This window comes from Rhinatrema bivittatum, chromosome 18 (assembly GCF_901001135.1).
Source record: "Rhinatrema bivittatum chromosome 18, aRhiBiv1.1, whole genome shotgun sequence".
Classification (NCBI taxonomy): domain Eukaryota; kingdom Metazoa; phylum Chordata; class Amphibia; order Gymnophiona; family Rhinatrematidae; genus Rhinatrema; species Rhinatrema bivittatum.
In genome coordinates, this window is record NC_042632.1 from 18966436 (window position 1) to 18985006 (window position 18571).

The 18571-nt window shown below is 40.2% G+C and overlaps 1 protein-coding gene across 1 annotated transcript in view; it reads right to left on the reverse strand.

The window, feature by feature from the left end:
• The window catches only part of TENM2 (teneurin transmembrane protein 2), a 2776334-nt gene that overhangs the window by 1307006 nt on the left and 1450757 nt on the right, over nt 1-18571 (reverse strand). The window lies entirely within an intron of this gene.

Below are 18571 nucleotides of genomic sequence, written 5' to 3' on the forward strand. Positions count from 1 at the left end.
TTAGCAACATTGTTGCTAGAACTTCGGTATATAAAAAAATGTTAAATAAATAAATAAATAAATAAATAAATAATTGTATTATTTGTTTAATGTTAATTCTTCCATGTACACCATGCCCATGGTATTTCCAATTCTGGTTCTCTGTAAACCGAAGCGATATGTTCTTGTACATGATCTTCGGTATTTAAAAGCTTTTAAATAAATAAATAAATAAATATTGACATAAAATAGTGCCTTCTCAGAGCTGGCCAGTCTTGTACAGCTGTAGATGCATGCAGGTGCTGACAAGATCCCCAAGACCGGCACCACAGTGTGATGGAAAAATGGCGCATTCTCAGGGCCGACATCATTTTCTTGTACAGCCATACAAGCCATGATAAAGTGCCATTTTATGTCACAATATGGTGCAGGTATCAGGGTCAATCAGCGCCATTGCAATTCAGTTGACACAGGGGCAGGAGGTGAGTAGACATCCCCTCAGCCCGTCTGGACCTCCGTGGATGGGGTTAAGTGAGACACGAGGTGGTTCCTGGTCTCAAGAATGTTTTGGGAGGACGATTTTTTTTTAAATGTTTATTTGGTTTCTATAAGGGACAGAAATGAAATAAAACATTAAATTAAATGATACTCATGGAAAAATACTCCAAAAAACAACAAAAATAAATAAATGCAAAGTTGGAGGCTGCACATTCCCAGTGGCCAAGGTAGAGGAAAGCAGCAGTATCCATTTCATCAGTGAAATGTGGACCAGCCAGAACTCTAGATGCATGGCTCTCTCTCCTTGATGGCACACTGGTGGCAGCTGGATAAGGCAGGGTCGTGCCACAGCTCTAATAGGGGCAAACCTGTAAGTACAAATGAGCTGTGCTGCATAACCAGGTGGTGGACCACATCCACAACTTGGTCCATATCTTCACAACAATTAGAGGAATGATGAAGAGCTGGTGGCGAGTCCAGAAGCACATTACTGTTTTTTATTTTTTTGGTTTTTTTTTTTTTTTTTTATAAATGACAAGAACATGCCCAGGGTAAGTGAGCAGGGAAGGCTACCAGGGTATCTGATTTCTTTGCACACTTGCCGCACCTAAGAGAAAATGAATCCCTAAGGCTGGGGGCCAAGGTAACTAACAAGAGGGGTGCAGGAAAATAGCGGGTAATTTTAACTGAAGCATGTAGGATTGACAGCCGGGGGGTATCTTAAGCAAGCAGTTCCATGATAAGGGAGCAGCAGTCAAGGCACCTGTAAACCTGCTCATTCAGGATGGAATTCCACCTATCGGATGAAGCAGAAATTAGTGCAGCAACACCCATCTCTTCAAAAGCAGTATGAATGCGGAGGTTAGTGTCAAGATTGGTTACGTATAATACAAGCAGTACAAGTCTTGAAGCTCTTGAAGGATGAATCTGAGTTAGCCACCCTGGGCAAAGTCATTCCTATAATCAATATCCTAGAGAAGTTACAGGACTTCTGGAAGGGATGGGCACTAGCACCAAAAGGGCTGTTGCTCTTGGGCTCATTGCAGCTGGATTCTTACAAGCTGACCACTTTGTGTGAACCATGGATGAAAGGGAATATTGCCTTTGAGTGCAAAAATCTGACTTAACAGAAGGAGAAGCTAGTGACTAGGGTGCATCAGGGGCAGATGGATAGTGGGGGTACAGAATGGGCTCCCTATACAGTAATGTCAGCAATAGCTGCAGCCTTAAAATTGCCAACTCCTTCACCAGCCCCTCATGGCCACCACAATTTTGATTCTCCTGCTACAAGTCATAACTTCAGTGGTTGCCAACAAAGACCATTATACCCTGTCAGCAAAAGAGGCCCTTACACAAATTAAGGCCACGCAGTAATATGGAGAACTCATTGAGGTCACAGACATAGACCTACTGGTGTACTGGACATTCATGGCCACAATTTGACCAGATCTCACTAGTTTGCTCAAATGTCCTTTCCTGCTCATCAGTGAGCCTAATGAATGGGTAATCCCAATGGCAAGAGACTTTGTGAGTCCACATTTTTCATGGTTGGTATTAGAATTAGTGGGAAATTTGGTCTTTCTTAAGATAATAAACAAAAAGTGAGGACACCAGTACTTATTAATACTGAGCATGTTGGATAAAACATTTTTCATCAAGAAACTTTTTTCACAGATTAGTATATTGCATCAAATGTGGATCCTCAATATCAGCACAACTGGGGGAAACCTGATAGACATCACTTGTCAATCCTTTGATTTGATTTTTTTGTATATATTCAATTCTCCTACATCGCGGATTTTCATTACATTGTTTTTTTTGACTTCACTATTTAAATAAGTGATATGGGCCTTGAATGTTCCATCCATCACAAATCCACAGATCGAAATACTCTATTTCACTATTCAAGTTGTGATCCCATTATTAAAAAATCTGATATCAGTTGAACAATTTCAGCATCTAAGACAATTCTGGTTTTCTGCTTAAGAATTTAAATGATGGGCAGGAGAAATATTCTCATGGTTTTTGAGCCATGACTATCCATTGAGCTGCATTAAAAATTCCTACAAGTAGACTTTGTATGTGAATTGCGACCTTCTGTTTTTGCCACAACAGTGCCGAGAACATCCCCAGATCTGTATTTTATCTTTTTCAGCATAAACACACAGAGTGTGGCAGATTATAATACAGTGTTGGCCTGTATTGCCTGTACATTTGATTTTTAAATCGCCACCTATTTTTCAATTTACATGTGCACAGGGACCTGTTGGTGCACTCATCTTCTGAAACCTTGGTGCATTGTTTCAATCTGTGTCCTAGATACATGGTTTGTCCTCATGCAATAATGGGACATGTTTTATATTTAAAGGACTGATGGTCCTTGCCTGCAAGTTTCATTAAATTTGGATAGAAAACCCAATGTTAGAGTCCAAATAAGGATGTACTACTTATTCCATTAACTTAGAAAATAGCCACTGCTATTACTAGCATCAGTAGCATGGGATAGACTTAGTTTTTGGATACTTGCCACATATTGGCCACTGCCTGGATACTTGCCTGGATTGGCCACTGTTGGAAACAGGACGCTGGGCTTGATGGACCCTTAGTCTATCCCTGTATGGCATATTCTTATGTTCTTATGACTTTAATGGAAAACAAATGAAACAAATTAACTTGGGAAGCAAAACAAATGAAACATATAAAAAAGGCAATCAAACCAAAATGAGAAACCAAACTGTTTCTGTGCACATTTCTATTATCCATAGGACCAATCATTTTGCTCTTATTAATACATTTTCCACCATTTTACTTGGTACCAATGTCAGACTCACTGGTCTGTAGTTTTCTATTTTACCCTGAAGCCTGTTTTAAAATTTGCATTAAATTGGCCATTCTCTAGTCCTCAGATCTGAATTACAGGTTACAGAGTAGCAGTATATAAGATAATCTACTTGGGAAATTTGCAGGTCCAATTAAGATATTTCAAAGACCTGTCAAAAAATGTTCCTGCAGATTGACTAGTTTAAGATCACCTTCACATTCAAGGTTAATATCACCAAAATTAGGGCTCCAGATTTTAAAATTAAGATAGTTATTTAAAAATAGGTAAAAAGCTTGATGTGTGCCACTGTCAGCAAAAGCCATTATCTCCTTTATTACATACTTTCAGTTTTCTCTTTTGTAACTTCACTTCCAACACTTTTTAATCAGTCCTATTTTGTATTAATTCTCTTCTATAGCAACAGTCAGTATTTTAACTCAACAAATGGCTACATTTAACTGCTGCTGTGCCTGCTAGCAAACATCCTTCACTTGTCATCATTCTCATCCTTTATTTACAGCAAGGTTCACCATACATGTAGTGAGACCCTTACATTTCGGTATGATAAGTCCATAAAAAGTGATAGGATTTCCAAGCAAATAAGTATCTCAATGCCAGCACAGACTTTCTACCTGCCATACCCCCACCATACTCTCTTCCCCTTGCCCCTATGCAGCACACCCTCTCTTTTTTCCCCAAGTGGGACCGCAATACTTTCTCTCCGCCCGAGCTGTTTGAGTGAAGGGTGCTGTCCTTTTAAAAGCCTCCCCGATGGAAAGCAGAACCTGGTATTGGACTGTGAGCAGGCTATCAGCAAGGCCCTAGGAGCGGCAGCAGCAGCAGATATGGCCGGCACTGGTGAAAGTGCAGGCTGTGCAGCCACTCCACAGGGTTAAAATACAGGCAGGTGTGGGCTGATGGCTGCCATGAGGTGCTGAGCCAAATGGGCAATTTAGATTCATGGTTTCTCCTTAAGATACCCTATTCCAGCTATCATACTATAAGGAACAGTATAATTTTGTAGGACCACTACTCATAGGGTCAAGTTATCATACCAGACTCTCTTTGTGGTTTTAGGTCCATTTTACTTTATATATTTTTTTTATGAATTTTTATAATTTTTCAATATTGTCATAAATGTTTCTTTCCATTCAACTGATGAAAGCTCTAAAAGACATATTCAAAATTAAAGTCAGCTAAAGTAGCAAAGTCACTTTTTCAATCCCAATGCAGAGCAAAATGATTCAGCAGTGATATTTTGCTCTGCATTGGGATTGAAAAAGTGACTTTGCTACTTTAGCTGACTTTAATTTTGAATATGTCTTTTGGAGCTTTCATCAGTTGAATGGAAAGAAAAATTTATGACAATATTGAAAAATTATAAAAATTCATTAAAAAAACATATAAAGTAAAATGGACCTGAAACCACAAAGAGAGTCTGGTATGATACCTTGACCCTATGAATAGTGGTCCTACAAAATTATACTGTTCCTTATAGTATGATAGCTGGAATAGGGTATCTTAAGGAGAAACCAGGTATACCAGTATTTTGATATATTGTTTACATTTTGGTTCCTGGAATACACACGGTGTGTGAGAGCCGTTGGGTGCAATTTAGATTCATGCCATAGGAGGAAGAGGAGGAGGGAGGTAGGCACCAACATCAGGCCAACTAGCAGCAGGATTGAAAACCAGGGAACAGGGAGTGCCAATTGCCACAAGTGTTGGAAGCTGGGCCAGGAACTGTGGACTTCAGACTTTTTCAGCTGCACAGAGCAGCAGTAACAGAAGGAAGGCAGCAAGTACGTAGCCTTGTGGCAGTGCAGTGAGTGCCATCCAGTCAGGGCGGTGAGTGCATCATCATCAGGTTTTACCAGCTGGCCAATCAATGGCATGCATTTCTGTATCCTCCCTGCCAACAGTGACTTGAAGGGTGGAGCACCTCACTCCTTTCATAGGAGTGTGACGGACTGAAACTGGGTTTTATTTTACAGGATGAAGCTCTCTCCTACAATCCTAATAGGCCTCTAGTACTGAACTTCCAAACAGCAGCTACACAATACAGAAGAGAGAGACTGAAATGGCACTAATTCACCTCTCGACCCTCGGCTTATGCCATAAATGAATATCCTCTGAAAGTGTGGTCCCTCAGATCAAAGCAGGCTCAGCACCAGCAAGAAAGCCTGAGTTCTCAAAATGATTTCTGGTCCCCAAACCAATCTCATCGAATAATTAACTGATCCCTAACATGAATAGGTGGAAATATCCCACGGGGGGGAGGCAAGATAGATCAAAGCTGCGATGTGTTTTCTTTTATAATTTTTAAACCCTCTTTCCTGGACAGACATCTATCTGACTTCTGAGGATGAAAAGACAGTCAGGCACACAGAGTTAACCACTGGAGACTTGCATCAAACAGATTTGCAGATAGCTCGCCACAGATTCCAAGTTTTGCTGGAGGAGAAAGAAGTAGGGGAAAATAATAGTTTTGGCAGAAAAGGTAGGGATTTTAAATCATCATTCTTTATATCAATACAAGCAAGCAAATACATTTATCAGCAGTACAACACTGATAAGCCTCTTTTCACTAAGGCAACATAAGAACAAAAGCCCAGAGGTGTTGCATTTTATTTATTTATTTCATATTATCCAGCCCTTTGAAGCCTAATAATTAAACTTGTTTTTCTACTTTGGGAAGACACTTGCTTTTCAAGGTGCCTTGTAGTTCAGCTTGAATGTACTAAATCTGAAATCATTGGTTTAAAACATTTAGTTTTGTTTAAAAAGCCGCTGCAGCATTGTTGGTCTACATTTTTATTGTAATGCACGGGGGTGCCTTTCACTGTCATTAGCTTATGGGAGAGAGGATCCATTTGGCCTGCCTGGAGTTCCGACTACCTTAAGGGACCAGGCACAGCTGTCTCACTCGGTCCTCCTTAAAATCCAGCCCCACAAGGAATCTTGGGTGAAGGGAGGAGTCCCTCACCAGAGTATAAGAACTCAGGGCCTGAGGAGCAGGCAGGAAACCATGGTATGAGAAAACCTGCTGTGTGTGTCCTCTCTGTGATAAAGTGAGCTGCATCATTTGTTTGTCTTGCTTTGCACTTTGTTTTCACTGTAAATAGATTGCACAAAAGGAAACAGCCACAGTCTACCTCTTTATTCCTTCTGGCTGTTTCCAAGCCACCATCGCACAAGTTACCACAGCCAGTTACTTGTTTCTTATCAAGATTGTTTAGAAAGCAGAAGACTGATCTTTTGCAGCTTTGCTCAGTTAATCCTACCTAAACCATCTGGTTTAGTTCTTTTCAATCATGGCCTCAGTGTTAAAATTCAAAGTCTCTTGTATGTTTTTGTCCCTTTGTCTGTCTGTCTTGACTAGTTTGTAAGCTCCATTAATGTTACTAGCTGAACCTTGCTGAAATTTCAACAGTGTAGGTAGAATAATAATAGAGTGATGGTAGCTAGTATGTGTTGCTATTGACAGGATATCAGCTTTCAAATGAGGTCCAGAATTGCTGTCAGTCTGTCTTATAGAGGACCACACAATGGTGCATTCTCATGGGTTTGCTGCACCAGGCATGTTATGCCATAGTGTGGGATGTGGCATTCTCGTTCTGCTGGCGGTAAGCATGTTGATGTGGCGCGTTGTGTCTCTGGACCATGTATCATTGCAGCAGGGCAGTGACAGAGCCTGCTTTGGAGAGTAGAAGGTTCCACTTGTCGGATGCTGGGGAAACTGAAAACCAGCAGCAAAGGTTAATATGTAAAAATTAGGGATGTGACTCATTTTTCTGATGATTGAAAATATTGTACGATATTTTCAAAGTCATCAGAAATTGGGGGCTCCCCGAAACTGATAGGAAAACCCCCCAAAATTGTTTGTGGGGTACTCTTATCGTTTTGGGGGAGGGCGGGAAAAATGGCACACAAATACAGCCCCTAAACCCACCCCGACCCTTTAAAACAGATCCCTTAGCTTCACCCACCCTCCTGACCCCCCAAAAAACTTTATTAAAGTACCTAGTGGTCCCTTGGGGGTCATGGGAGCGATCTCCCGCTCTCGGGCCGTGGGCTGGCACTAATAAAAATGGCACCGATGGCCCTTTGCCCTTACCCTGTGACAGGGTATCTTTAAAAATGGCACGGGCCATGCAGTGCTCCTACCATGTGACAGGGGCTGGCCAATGGCACGGATACCCTGTCACAGGGTAGGGGCAAAGGCCATCGGTGCCATTTTTATTAGTGGCAGCCGATGGCCCGAGAGCGGGAGATCGCTCCCGAGACCACCACTGGACCACCAGGTACTTTTAAAAAGTTTTGGGGAGGTCGGGAGGGTGGGGGAAGCTAAGGGATCTGTTTTATAGGGTCGGGGTGGGTTTTTTGTTTATCGGCTCGGGCGCAGCCGATAAAAAAAAAAAAAGCTATCGGACCACACGAAAAAAAATTTCACGATGTGAATCGGAATCGATTCCGGTTCCGATTCACATCTCTAATAAAAAAAAAAAAATAAATTAAAAAAAAAATATATATATATATATAGTGGATATATGAATAAAGAGAGAGAGATTTATAGATTTATTCATATTTGTGTATTGCTACTTCAGGCCAAAGTGGTGTTCCTAACAATTTACAAGATAGAAAATATAAAATCAAACATTTCATATACAAATTATATAATATTACCAACACATTTATATTTTAACATTTTCTAATCTAACCTATCAATTCTATATTAGACATTTATCCCACTGACATACTGTAGCAAGCTGCTTTCTAACTTGCCCCTGACAAAAGCCTACACACCTCTTACGGCTCAAGTTTCCATGGGACATGCTAGACTTTATAAAGCTTTCTGATCTCAAATTTCACTCACAAGACTATTACATAAAGTAGGAATCATAAATCAGAATGTCTTCTACAAATAAATCTCCTTCTTTGATTGTTATAAGTATTAAATCCTCATGTAGCAGCCAATACAATAAGCAGCCCTGAACCTGCCATGGGTTTTTGCATTTACTTGGGCAGGATTTTGCAAACATTTTTCCCACGCTAGCCTTTTGCGGGTATGTTGTAAAGTGTTCAGCACAGAAAAAAATGCATGCATAAACCCACCTCATAACGCGTGGCTGGTTTAGCGCGAGTGCATGCAAATGAGGTCATTAGCAATTCACAGGCTATGCAGGGAGCCGCGTATTGGTTAGTGTGGGTTTTTAGTGCCTGGGTCAGGGCAGGAGTTAGGTTAAAGCGCATGTCTGGAGACCAGTTTACTCTGGGGTAATCATGGATTACCTTAACTTTTTCCGGAGGTTTGTAATATTTTTGTGGGTCGGCTGTAGAAATCTTTGCTGCATTCCAGCGCCTGCCGGCATCTGCTGGTACAGCTGCCACACAGCCAGCGATGAAACAAGCTCTACCCACCTTAAATTCCACTCCGGACCACTAACTCCTTCACTGTTTTATAAAAAGTGAAGCCTTTCACCGCGAGGATCACTTGCAGGTCACCACGCTAATGCAGGTTTCTGTGTGGTCTATTACAGAAGGCCTTGACCTGCATATTTATGGGTGTTTTACTTCTGCGTGGATTTTCTGTGTGCATCTCATTTGCATATACGTTCTTTATTACAAGCCACGGAAGTGCCTACTTTTGCCGCACGCACTAAAAAAAAATACATACAGACAACTAGCACTGATTTCACCATTGCTCTTATTACATCGGCCCCGTACAGACCTCAAGGTATGACTCAGTATATGTGGTAACAATACTTAATCAAAAAAGATCCAGGCAAGGAATCATACAAATAAGAAATGAAAAGATCCTTCCCACACAATATAGCTGACAATCATTGAAGTAAATGTAGAAAATCGAATAAATGTTGTTAGAGTGTCCATTATATGCAGGCTAAGAGTGCAAATAACTCTGTCTCTTGTTTCTTCGTGCACTACCAGTTATAATCATCGATCACAACAATTTTTCAGAACATTTCTAGAAAATGTAATTAAAAGTATGTTTTACATTTACAAACTTTTGATCTTTTGGTGATCTCTCATACACAGATTCTGGCTCAGTGCTTGAAAAGTATTTTTTATCTCAGTGTATGTAACACAAATGCAGCAAAGACAGCTTAAGCCACTAAACACCATTTTTAATGTTTAATGCTTAGTGGCTTAAACTCTGTTTCCCACATTTATGATATCCTCACTATGACTGTGGCTTTAAAAATGGTGTACAGGCGCACATGTACATTTGTGTATGGGCACACAGCCAGAGGCACTGCAATTTTACATCATGAGCAGGGTCGGCACATCTCGCTAGGTGAACTAGGCGGTCGCCCAGGGCACCAGCCATTAGGAGGCGACAAAGAGCAGTCATGTGGGGTTGTGAATGGAACCCATTCTGCTCATGGCTGAGAGAAGCAGATACTCAGCGGGCCACGAGCAGCACCTCTGTTTGTGTGTGTGTGTGTGTGTGTGTGTGTGTGAGTGAGAGGGATTGTATGTGTACAAGAGAGCAATGGTGTTAGCGAGAGAGAGGGAGGGAGCCTGTGTAAGGGTTCATGTGTGAATGAGAAAAGCATTCTTAAGTGTGTGTAAGAGAGGGGGGCCTGAGTGAATGAGGTCAGGACTGGTGCCAGAGCCTGGACCAAGGGGGGGGCGGGTGTGAGTACAAGGCAGAAGGTTCACCTAGGGCACCCAATACCCTTTTCACCAGCCCTGATCATGAGTGCACATACATCCACATGTTATAAAATAGTCCTGGCGCATATGTGTTGTCCTTATTTCAAGGTTGTACATACACTGCTATTAATTATATCAGTAACATGGGATCTTCTTAGTGTTTGGGTAATTGCCAGGTTCTTGTGGCCTGGTTTGGCCTCTGTTGGAAACAGGATGCTGGGCTTGATGGACCCTTGGTCTGACCCAGTATGGCATTTTCTTATGTTCACAGCAGCGTAATGTCAGCTTTGAGATGTGCAAGTGAGGGAATGTTATAACAGGCACACATTCAGGCCATGGGCAGTTTCTCCAGTTCAGCCACCAGTTTGCCTAATCTATAGCTAATCCTCCAGCCCCCCTTGATTCTTTAGCCTGCACTCCCCCCAGTTAACTGAGACCCTTCATAGATGGCTGGAGATAGTTTTATATGGACTTACACCTCTTCTATAGCAGAAGTAACTTTGCACTAAATGGGACCTGGGAGCACACCCAGGTGCGTACCTCATAACCCTGCCCTGGAATGCCACATTCTGCCCCTTTTTTCCCCCCAAAGCGAGATATTCATCCAACGGTACTTGTATGCGGCTTATAAAATTGGGTAGGCACGTACATGTGCTAGATGTGCACCCATCTCCTGGTTATGGCATGCATACAGCTTTAAAATTTCATGTTTATGAGAACAATAATACTTTCAAAACCAGTGCCGGTGTTCAAGAGAGACCATCAAAAGTTGTTTGCTGCGTAAAATATGCTTTTAATTGTATTTTCTAAAAGTTTTCTGAAAAAAATAATTTTGTGACCGATTCTAATTTGTAGTGTACTAAAAACAAGAGACATGAGACTTATTGCACTGCATGCCTGTGTATGATGCTCACTCTAACAATACTTGATTTTCTATGTTTACTTCAATGATTGTCAGCTATATTATGTGGGGAGGATCTTTTCATTTATCAGTAAATGTGTTATAAACTTATTCATCTTGTAAATTGGCCCAAAGTCATTCCTGACCTTAAAAATCATGACAAAAATCAAATTTGATCACGTATGCCACCAAGAGCCAATGAAGACTCTTCAACAGAGGAGATATGTGACCCTCCTGCCCCCAAGATTCTTGCTACTGTGTTTGGCACCGTTTGCAGTTTCATGATTTGAGTTGGAGGCTGATTCGTATAGATTGAGTTACAATAGTCTAGCATAGATAATATCAAGACTTGAGTCGCCATTACTACAGCTGGTGTTGCAAATGGAACCACGGCTGGCAGAATATACATAGGTAACTTAAAGTGCAAGCTTTAATAGTATCTGTACAGCATTCACCTCTAGCTGGAAATCAACATGGTGACTTCCTTCACTCACCCACATGGTCTCCATTTTGCTAAGATTTAACCTCAATTTATAATCCTTAAACCACCTTATCACTGTTCTTATACAACTGGAAATATTTTCTAACTCACCCATACCATTCTGAGTCACAGGAGCAATTATCTGAATATTATACCTGTGATGAGATAATATTTTAATCCTGCTGCAGAGACTGTCTAAATTTGTCTTTTTAAAATGTTACATACGCTTTGAAGCGCTATATAAATGGTAATACAATAATAATTAAAATACGATTCTATGTAAGCATCTACAGCAAACTGTCTACTAAATACCATTTTATCTTCCTTTTTTTTTTATTTTGTGCCATTTTCATGCAGCTATATCTTTACTAATAATGTAACATTTTTCAACTCGATTCCCTCCAGACTATATCCGACTGGCTGACTTCAGGACAGTCTTCCCACAAGAGATGGTGAAGATCCTCTAAAGAATCATAATCCATGAGCCAGATAGACCCTGCCCCCCTAACAACAACAACAAAAATATTCATATGTGATCTGAAGCATGACTTATCCCTTTGGCTAACCAATATAATATATAATAAATGTTCCTGCAAAAGGCAATTATAAAACCTATCTTGAAGAAACCTGGCTCTGATCCAAAGATAACTGACAACTGTCCAGTGTCCAGTCTTCTTTTCTTGTACCACAAAGTGCAAAAAGTGGTTTACCTCTAAGTTAGACCCCCTAGAAGTACAACATCCTGTAACATTACCAATCTGGTTTCAGGAAAAGCCATGGAACAGAATCTGTCCTGTTAGCTGTCACCAACAGTATTCACCTTCATGTAGACCAAGAAGGTGACTCCCTCCTAGACCTTTCTGCTGCCTTCAACACTGTTGATCATGAACTTCCAATTCAGTGCTTAAAAGAAATTCTCATTGAAGACACTGCCCTCAAATAATTTGAATCATTCCTATATATACAACACAATCTGTGCATGGGCCAACAAACTGTTCAACTTCAGAAATCTCAACTGTGGAGTACCTCAGGGCCCAGGGAGTAGCCTAGTGGTTAGAGCAGCAGTTTACATTCAAATCCTGATGTTACTCTTTGTCACCTTGGGCAAGTCACTTTACTCTCCATTGCCTCAGGTACAAAATTAGATTGTAGGCCCTGTGGGGATAGAGAAATACCTATAGTACCTGAATGTAAACCACTTTGATCTATACTTTTAAGTGCTGAAAAGCAGAATATAAAAAGCTAAATAAATAAATAAATAAGTTTATATACATCTAATCTGCAATCTCATTCAGTCCAACATTGAATACCATCTGTTTGCAGACAATATGCAAGTCTGCATCTCAGAGGGATCCGATCAAACTTCATTCATTGTTGATCTCAATGACTGTCTTACAGCAGTAGCCCAGTGACTTAGAAATTAAACTAAACCCCTCCAGTTCTGAATTATTCTGGTTTAGCTGCTGAGGTCATCCTCATAATTGCTTACTTCCCTGCCAGGTACCGCTTTAGATCCTAAGAAGTCTGTATGAAGCTTAGGGCTTCAACTTACACAGAACCTCCACAGTGGAAACCCATTCCCAAATTCTCTTCTCCTGCACACTCACATGGGAACTCTGGTTCTCCTAAATGGCTCTTCTTTCCTTTCTTCCTCTGAACTCTGCCAGATGACTGTGCTTTTAGCTGTTATGTGCCATAAATTTGGAACAAGGTGTAGCTACCCCTACACCTTCAGTTGTGTTACTTCATATTTTCAGGAAAAAAGTTAAGGCATGGTGTTTTGGCCAGACCTTTGACCTCAATCCCCTTACCTAACCAATTGAACTTCAAAGTAAGGGCTATAAATTATACACCACAGGTTTCCCAAAACTATTCCAACTCTAAATCTGATTTTGACTGTAAAGTTGTCTCAAATGCGATTTGATTTAAATTTATTGTAATCTGCCTTGAGGCCATTGATGGAAAAAGGTGGAATATCAAATGTCTATAAATAAATAAATAAGTACATATTCATGACACTTCATTACTCTTTCAAAGCCTAAAATGCAGTAGCAGATTCCTATATGCATTTAAAATAAAGACTGTAACAAAGGAAATAAAATTAATACTATTAAAAATATGCCTTTTTGAAGTTAAATTACGTTATCTGTTAAGGATAAGAAAGAAAGAAATATAATCTAATTATATTATCACTTGTCTAATTAGTTTCAAATGAATTTCAGAAAACAGCTGTAGCAGCATAACAAAGGAGACACATCTTATACCCCATGTTACAGGTAGACAAGTTATATCTGAATTCAGATAAAGACACTTCCTTAATCTGGCAGAAGTTTATGAAGCCTGGGCTGCTGCCTAGAAGTGTAGTCTAATTGACCTTTGGCTATCTGTGCACAGTCTGCCAGTTTTGGCCCTATTTGTCCCGAAGGCAAGGAGGTTCAAGCAGAAGACAACACTACTTGAATTCCATGAGAAGGAGTAGTACATTCTAACTTGTTCGGCTATAAAGGATTCTTGGTCTCCAGCCTCATGTCTTAGTTTGGGTGCCCTTAATTTTACTGTGGGGATAGAGAATATAGGGCTGAAGGGATAGACTGTGACCAGGGCAGATCTATACCCTGCTAACATAGGCACCAGCTCTGTGGGTGCTTGAGCACCTCCAATATTGTCTCCTGCACTCCGGTGAATTGGGAGCTGAAAGCTCCATGCTGCAGGGAAAGCATGAAGGAAGCACTTCTGTTTCTCTGCAGCCTTTTGGCTGACTGTAGAATGTCTGACCAATAAGCTGCAGGGGACTAGAGAGAAGCAGTAGTGTAGGACATACAAGCTTTCTGAGATACATGGAGATGGAGAGGACTATGGGTAGATGGTCTGGGTAAGGAAAATGGTATGGAGAAGTTATGATGGGTGTGGAAAGCGGCTGACAGAACTATGGGGAGGGAATGCTGGATAGGAGATGAACTGGGAGGGGAGGATAGGCTGATAGTGGAGCTGTGGAAGATACAGCAGAGAAGACAGCATATGAGAGATGATGATGATGAGAGGGGACATGGGCTACAAGCTGAGAAAAGGGAGAAGAGGATACAAGCTGGGAGAGAAGATATGGGCTGTGATTAGAATTGCTGGAATGAGATGTTAGGGAAAGAACTGTGTGGGATAGAGAAGAAGAGGTCTGATAGGGGAGGTAAACCAAGAGAAGGGTTGTGAGAATAGAGGGTGGAGGGAAGAAGTATGAAGGGGCAAGGAGAGGAATGGAAGGGTCAAGGAGATGGATGGAAGTGGCAGGAGGGGGTGAGACTAGGAGGAGGTGAGAGAAGATAATGAGTTGTGGAAAGACAGCTGACAGAAAAAGATATACACAAATGATAAAGAAATGAGAGGAAGACCAGAAAAGAATTGAGGAGACAGAGGAGAAACTAAGAGAAAGCCAAAAGCAAACAGAGAGAAGATACATTCAAACTACAAACACAAAGGGATGGAAAATTATTTTAAGCTTGGTGAAGATTTCTGTTCTAGCTGGGAAGGGTCCAGGGTGTGGGACAGGTGGTGTCTGTCCATCTCTTCCAGCCCTACAATCACTGGGGTGAACAGTACTGTATTTTACTGGAAGGATGGGGGAAAGGGAAGGAAGATGAGGTCGAGGTGGCATGCAATAACGTGGCGGGAAAAACTCTCTTAAAAATTGTTCCCCCTAGGCAGCTCCAATATTGAAAGCAGTTACAATGAAGGCGTGACAAAAATAATAATGAAAACAATTCCCCTGTCATATCCTACAGGATGCAGCAGATATCTCTGGGATTTCCAAGCAGAGAGTGGGAAGCACCACATGCAGTTATGGCCCTAAAACTGGGGAGATACCGATAACTGAGCTGCTAGGCTGAGGATATGCAGGTGCCAAAGAATCTTATGTGGACTCCGCAGACACGGGACTAGCTAGGGCCTGGATTCTTTTAATTTTTAGTTCAAATTTCTTTCTTAAAGTTTTAGGGCCTGGAATCTATGAGTACCAAGAGAAGTGCTGCACATGTAAATTGTACCTCCTGTGGTGAAGGCCCTTCCCCACTATTGTGGCTAATGGTATAGGAGTGTAGTCGTGGTATAAATGAGTTGGAGTCTGCAGATGTAGCATAGGGTGTACAGCCCAATGCCATCCTTCTAGCTGGGACTCCCACAGGGACAGGGGCCCTCCTCTTACATATACTAATACTACAGTTTTATTTAAACAATAGTTCCCTTTTTGCTAACAGACAATACTCTTCTAATTTAATACAGTGTTTTGTTAAACAGCAAAAAAAAAATAAAAAATCTTGCTTTTTCTTTGCTTGTTTGTAGCTCCTAGTGTTTCATGAATAAATAATGTATGATTCTGGAGTTCAAGAATTTTATCAAGCAGCACAGTCAGAGATGTAGCAGGTTTAGAAAATAGCTACATTTTATTTTATTCCGAGTTCCAACAATGTAACCTTTGAAATTGATTTATGGGGGGTTTTTTCCCCTTGTGTTTCCCTAGGAAATATGAAGGTACTCCGCCTTTAGGAGCTTTCTTGGGTGAGTATATTTCTTATTTGTCTTTTTTTTCTGTCATCTTCTCTTTTTGAGTATTCTCATTGTTCTATTTCTTTCATTCTTATTTTCTCTCATTTTTCTTTTCCCCTTTCCTGGCATACCTTTTTTTGTCTCTTTCTGAGCAGGCCTGCACATACTGTTGGTGTGTACACACATCTTTATTTGGGAGCTAGAGGGAGTGGCTATAGTCTAGGGCTAGTCCTTGATCCATAGTCCTTGATGCTTTTCTACTGGCCTATCTTTAACAAAATCAACAAAGAAATCTATCTCCCTGGCACCAAAAAGCTCTTCCATCAGCTACTCGTGTTCCCTAGTGTGATATATCCATGACTGTTTATTGAACTTTTGATGCTAAGAAAATAAAGGACATTGTAATTTTCCTAAGTTCTGGTCAGAAACAATAGTCTCTTCTAATTGAGAAGCAAATACTCTAAGAAATAATCTCCCTAACACTTTATAGCTTATCATCAAGGTGGACTAGCTTTTTTACTTATTTCTTTTCTCTCTTACAAATTTTCTTTTCTCTTTTTCTCTGGAGTGTTAATCTTTATTATTCTTTTATTTTTTTGTTTAACAAGGATGAGTGATTAAATCTCAATATAGGAAGACTTTTTTTTTCTTTGAGACTCTTGGTTCCAACAAATTTCCCCTATATGGAAAATAAAATTATTTGCTATAAGCACTTTTTCCCCTTTTGAGCCTATACCAGAGACATTTTCTATCAGGTCAATTTAAACAACTGGACCCAGAGTGCAAACTTCTATTTTTATTTTCCCTTAAATTAGTGGTCCAAGAGAGAGTGAGTAAACTGGAAAGATCATCTAATGGTCCAATTGACTCCCTTGCAGGCTTTTTGCTTCAAATGGACCTGAAAACATTTTGTATTATGAGATATTGCTTCCATAGCAAGCTTCTTTTCAAATTCTGCCTTTACCTTCCTTAACAAGGCTTTGCATCTAACTTGCCAGTGCTTATGCTGTTTTTTTTTTTCATTTGGATCCCTTTTCCATTTTTTGAAATATGTGCTTTTTTGCTAGAATAGCCTCTCTCATGTCACCATTTAACCATGCTGGTAGCCACTTGACCTTTCTTCCACTTTTGTTTTAATGTTTGGAATACATTTGATATGGGCTTCCAAGATAGTATTTTTAAACAAAGTCCATGCTTAATTTACTCTTAAGCATTGCAGTTGCTCATTTGGTTTTCCTAACCATTTTTCTCATTTTTTCATAGTATCCATTTTGAAAATTAAATGCCATTGTAGTAGATTTCCATAGTGCCCTCCCTCTAATTATCAAGTCAAATTTGATTATATTATGCTCACTGTTTATTATAAAATTTTATAAATCACAAATTACAAATCTATTGTTCTAAGTGGAGTACATAATAATGAATATCAATTAAAAACCCAAATTCTTAATACTAATGCTTAGGCAGCCCCCAACACTATTACCTCTCATATAAAATCATGCATGCCACTAAAGATTAGGTCTAAAATAATGCCATCTCTTGTTGGTGCTTGCACCAGCTTCTCCATACAGCAATCATTTATTTTCTCTAGAATCTTTACCTCCTTAGCATGTGCTGATATAGCATTTTCCCAGTTAATACCAGGGTAATTGAAATTTCCCATTATTACTGTGTTGTAAATTTTGTTAGCTTCCCTAATTTCTGTTAACATTTGATTTTCTGTCTGTTCTTTCTGGCCAGATAGATGGTAGCATACCCACACTACTATTATATTCCCTTTTTTTGCATGGAATTTCTATCCATAAATAATAATCTACAGTGTATTTTGTTTCTTGCAAAATTTGTATCCTGTTTCACTCTATGCTCTTTAACATATAGCACCACTTGTCCACTAATTTGATCTTTCCTTTCATTGTGATATTTGCACCTTTCACAGTGTCCCTTTGGTTAGCCTCCTTCCAACAGGTCTCTGATGACTTCATTCAGTGCTATATATTCTAAGTTTCCTATCTTATTTTTTAAACTTCTAGCATTTGAATACAGACATTTCAAAATTCGGTTTTTGTTAGTATTAACAACCTGCTTATCAGTTGAGAGGGGTAATTTGGAATCTTTCTGCGTTGTCTGCTCTCTAATTAAAGGCATCTGGGCTGCTTTAGCATTTGTTGCAACCTCTCTGTTGGGGTGCCCTAACTTCCCTATTTTGTTATTATCCTTCAAGGATATATCATTCTAAACTATGGCCTTCCCCCATTATCTAGTTTAAAAGCTGTTCTATCTCCTCTTTAAAGGTTAGTGCCAGCGCTCTGGTTAAGGTGAAGCCCATCCAGTTGGAATAGGCTACCCCTTCTCCAGAATGTGCCCCAGTTCCTAACAAATATAAAACCCTCTTCCCAGAACCATCGTCTCATCCTTGCATTGACACTCTGGAGCTCTTCCTGCCTCTGGGATCCTGCGTGTGAAATGGGGAGCATTTCTGAGAATAAAATCCTGGTGGTTCTGGATTTCAGTTTCCTAACTTATGGGGTCATTTATCAAAATGCGCTAAGGCATTTTCACATGCGTTAAGGGCTTATCGCATGCGAAAACGCCTTTAACGCATGCGATAGCACCATATCGTATGGTGCTATGCAAATTTGAAAAAGAGGAGGAGTGGGCTGGGTTTGCCAGCCTGCGAAGT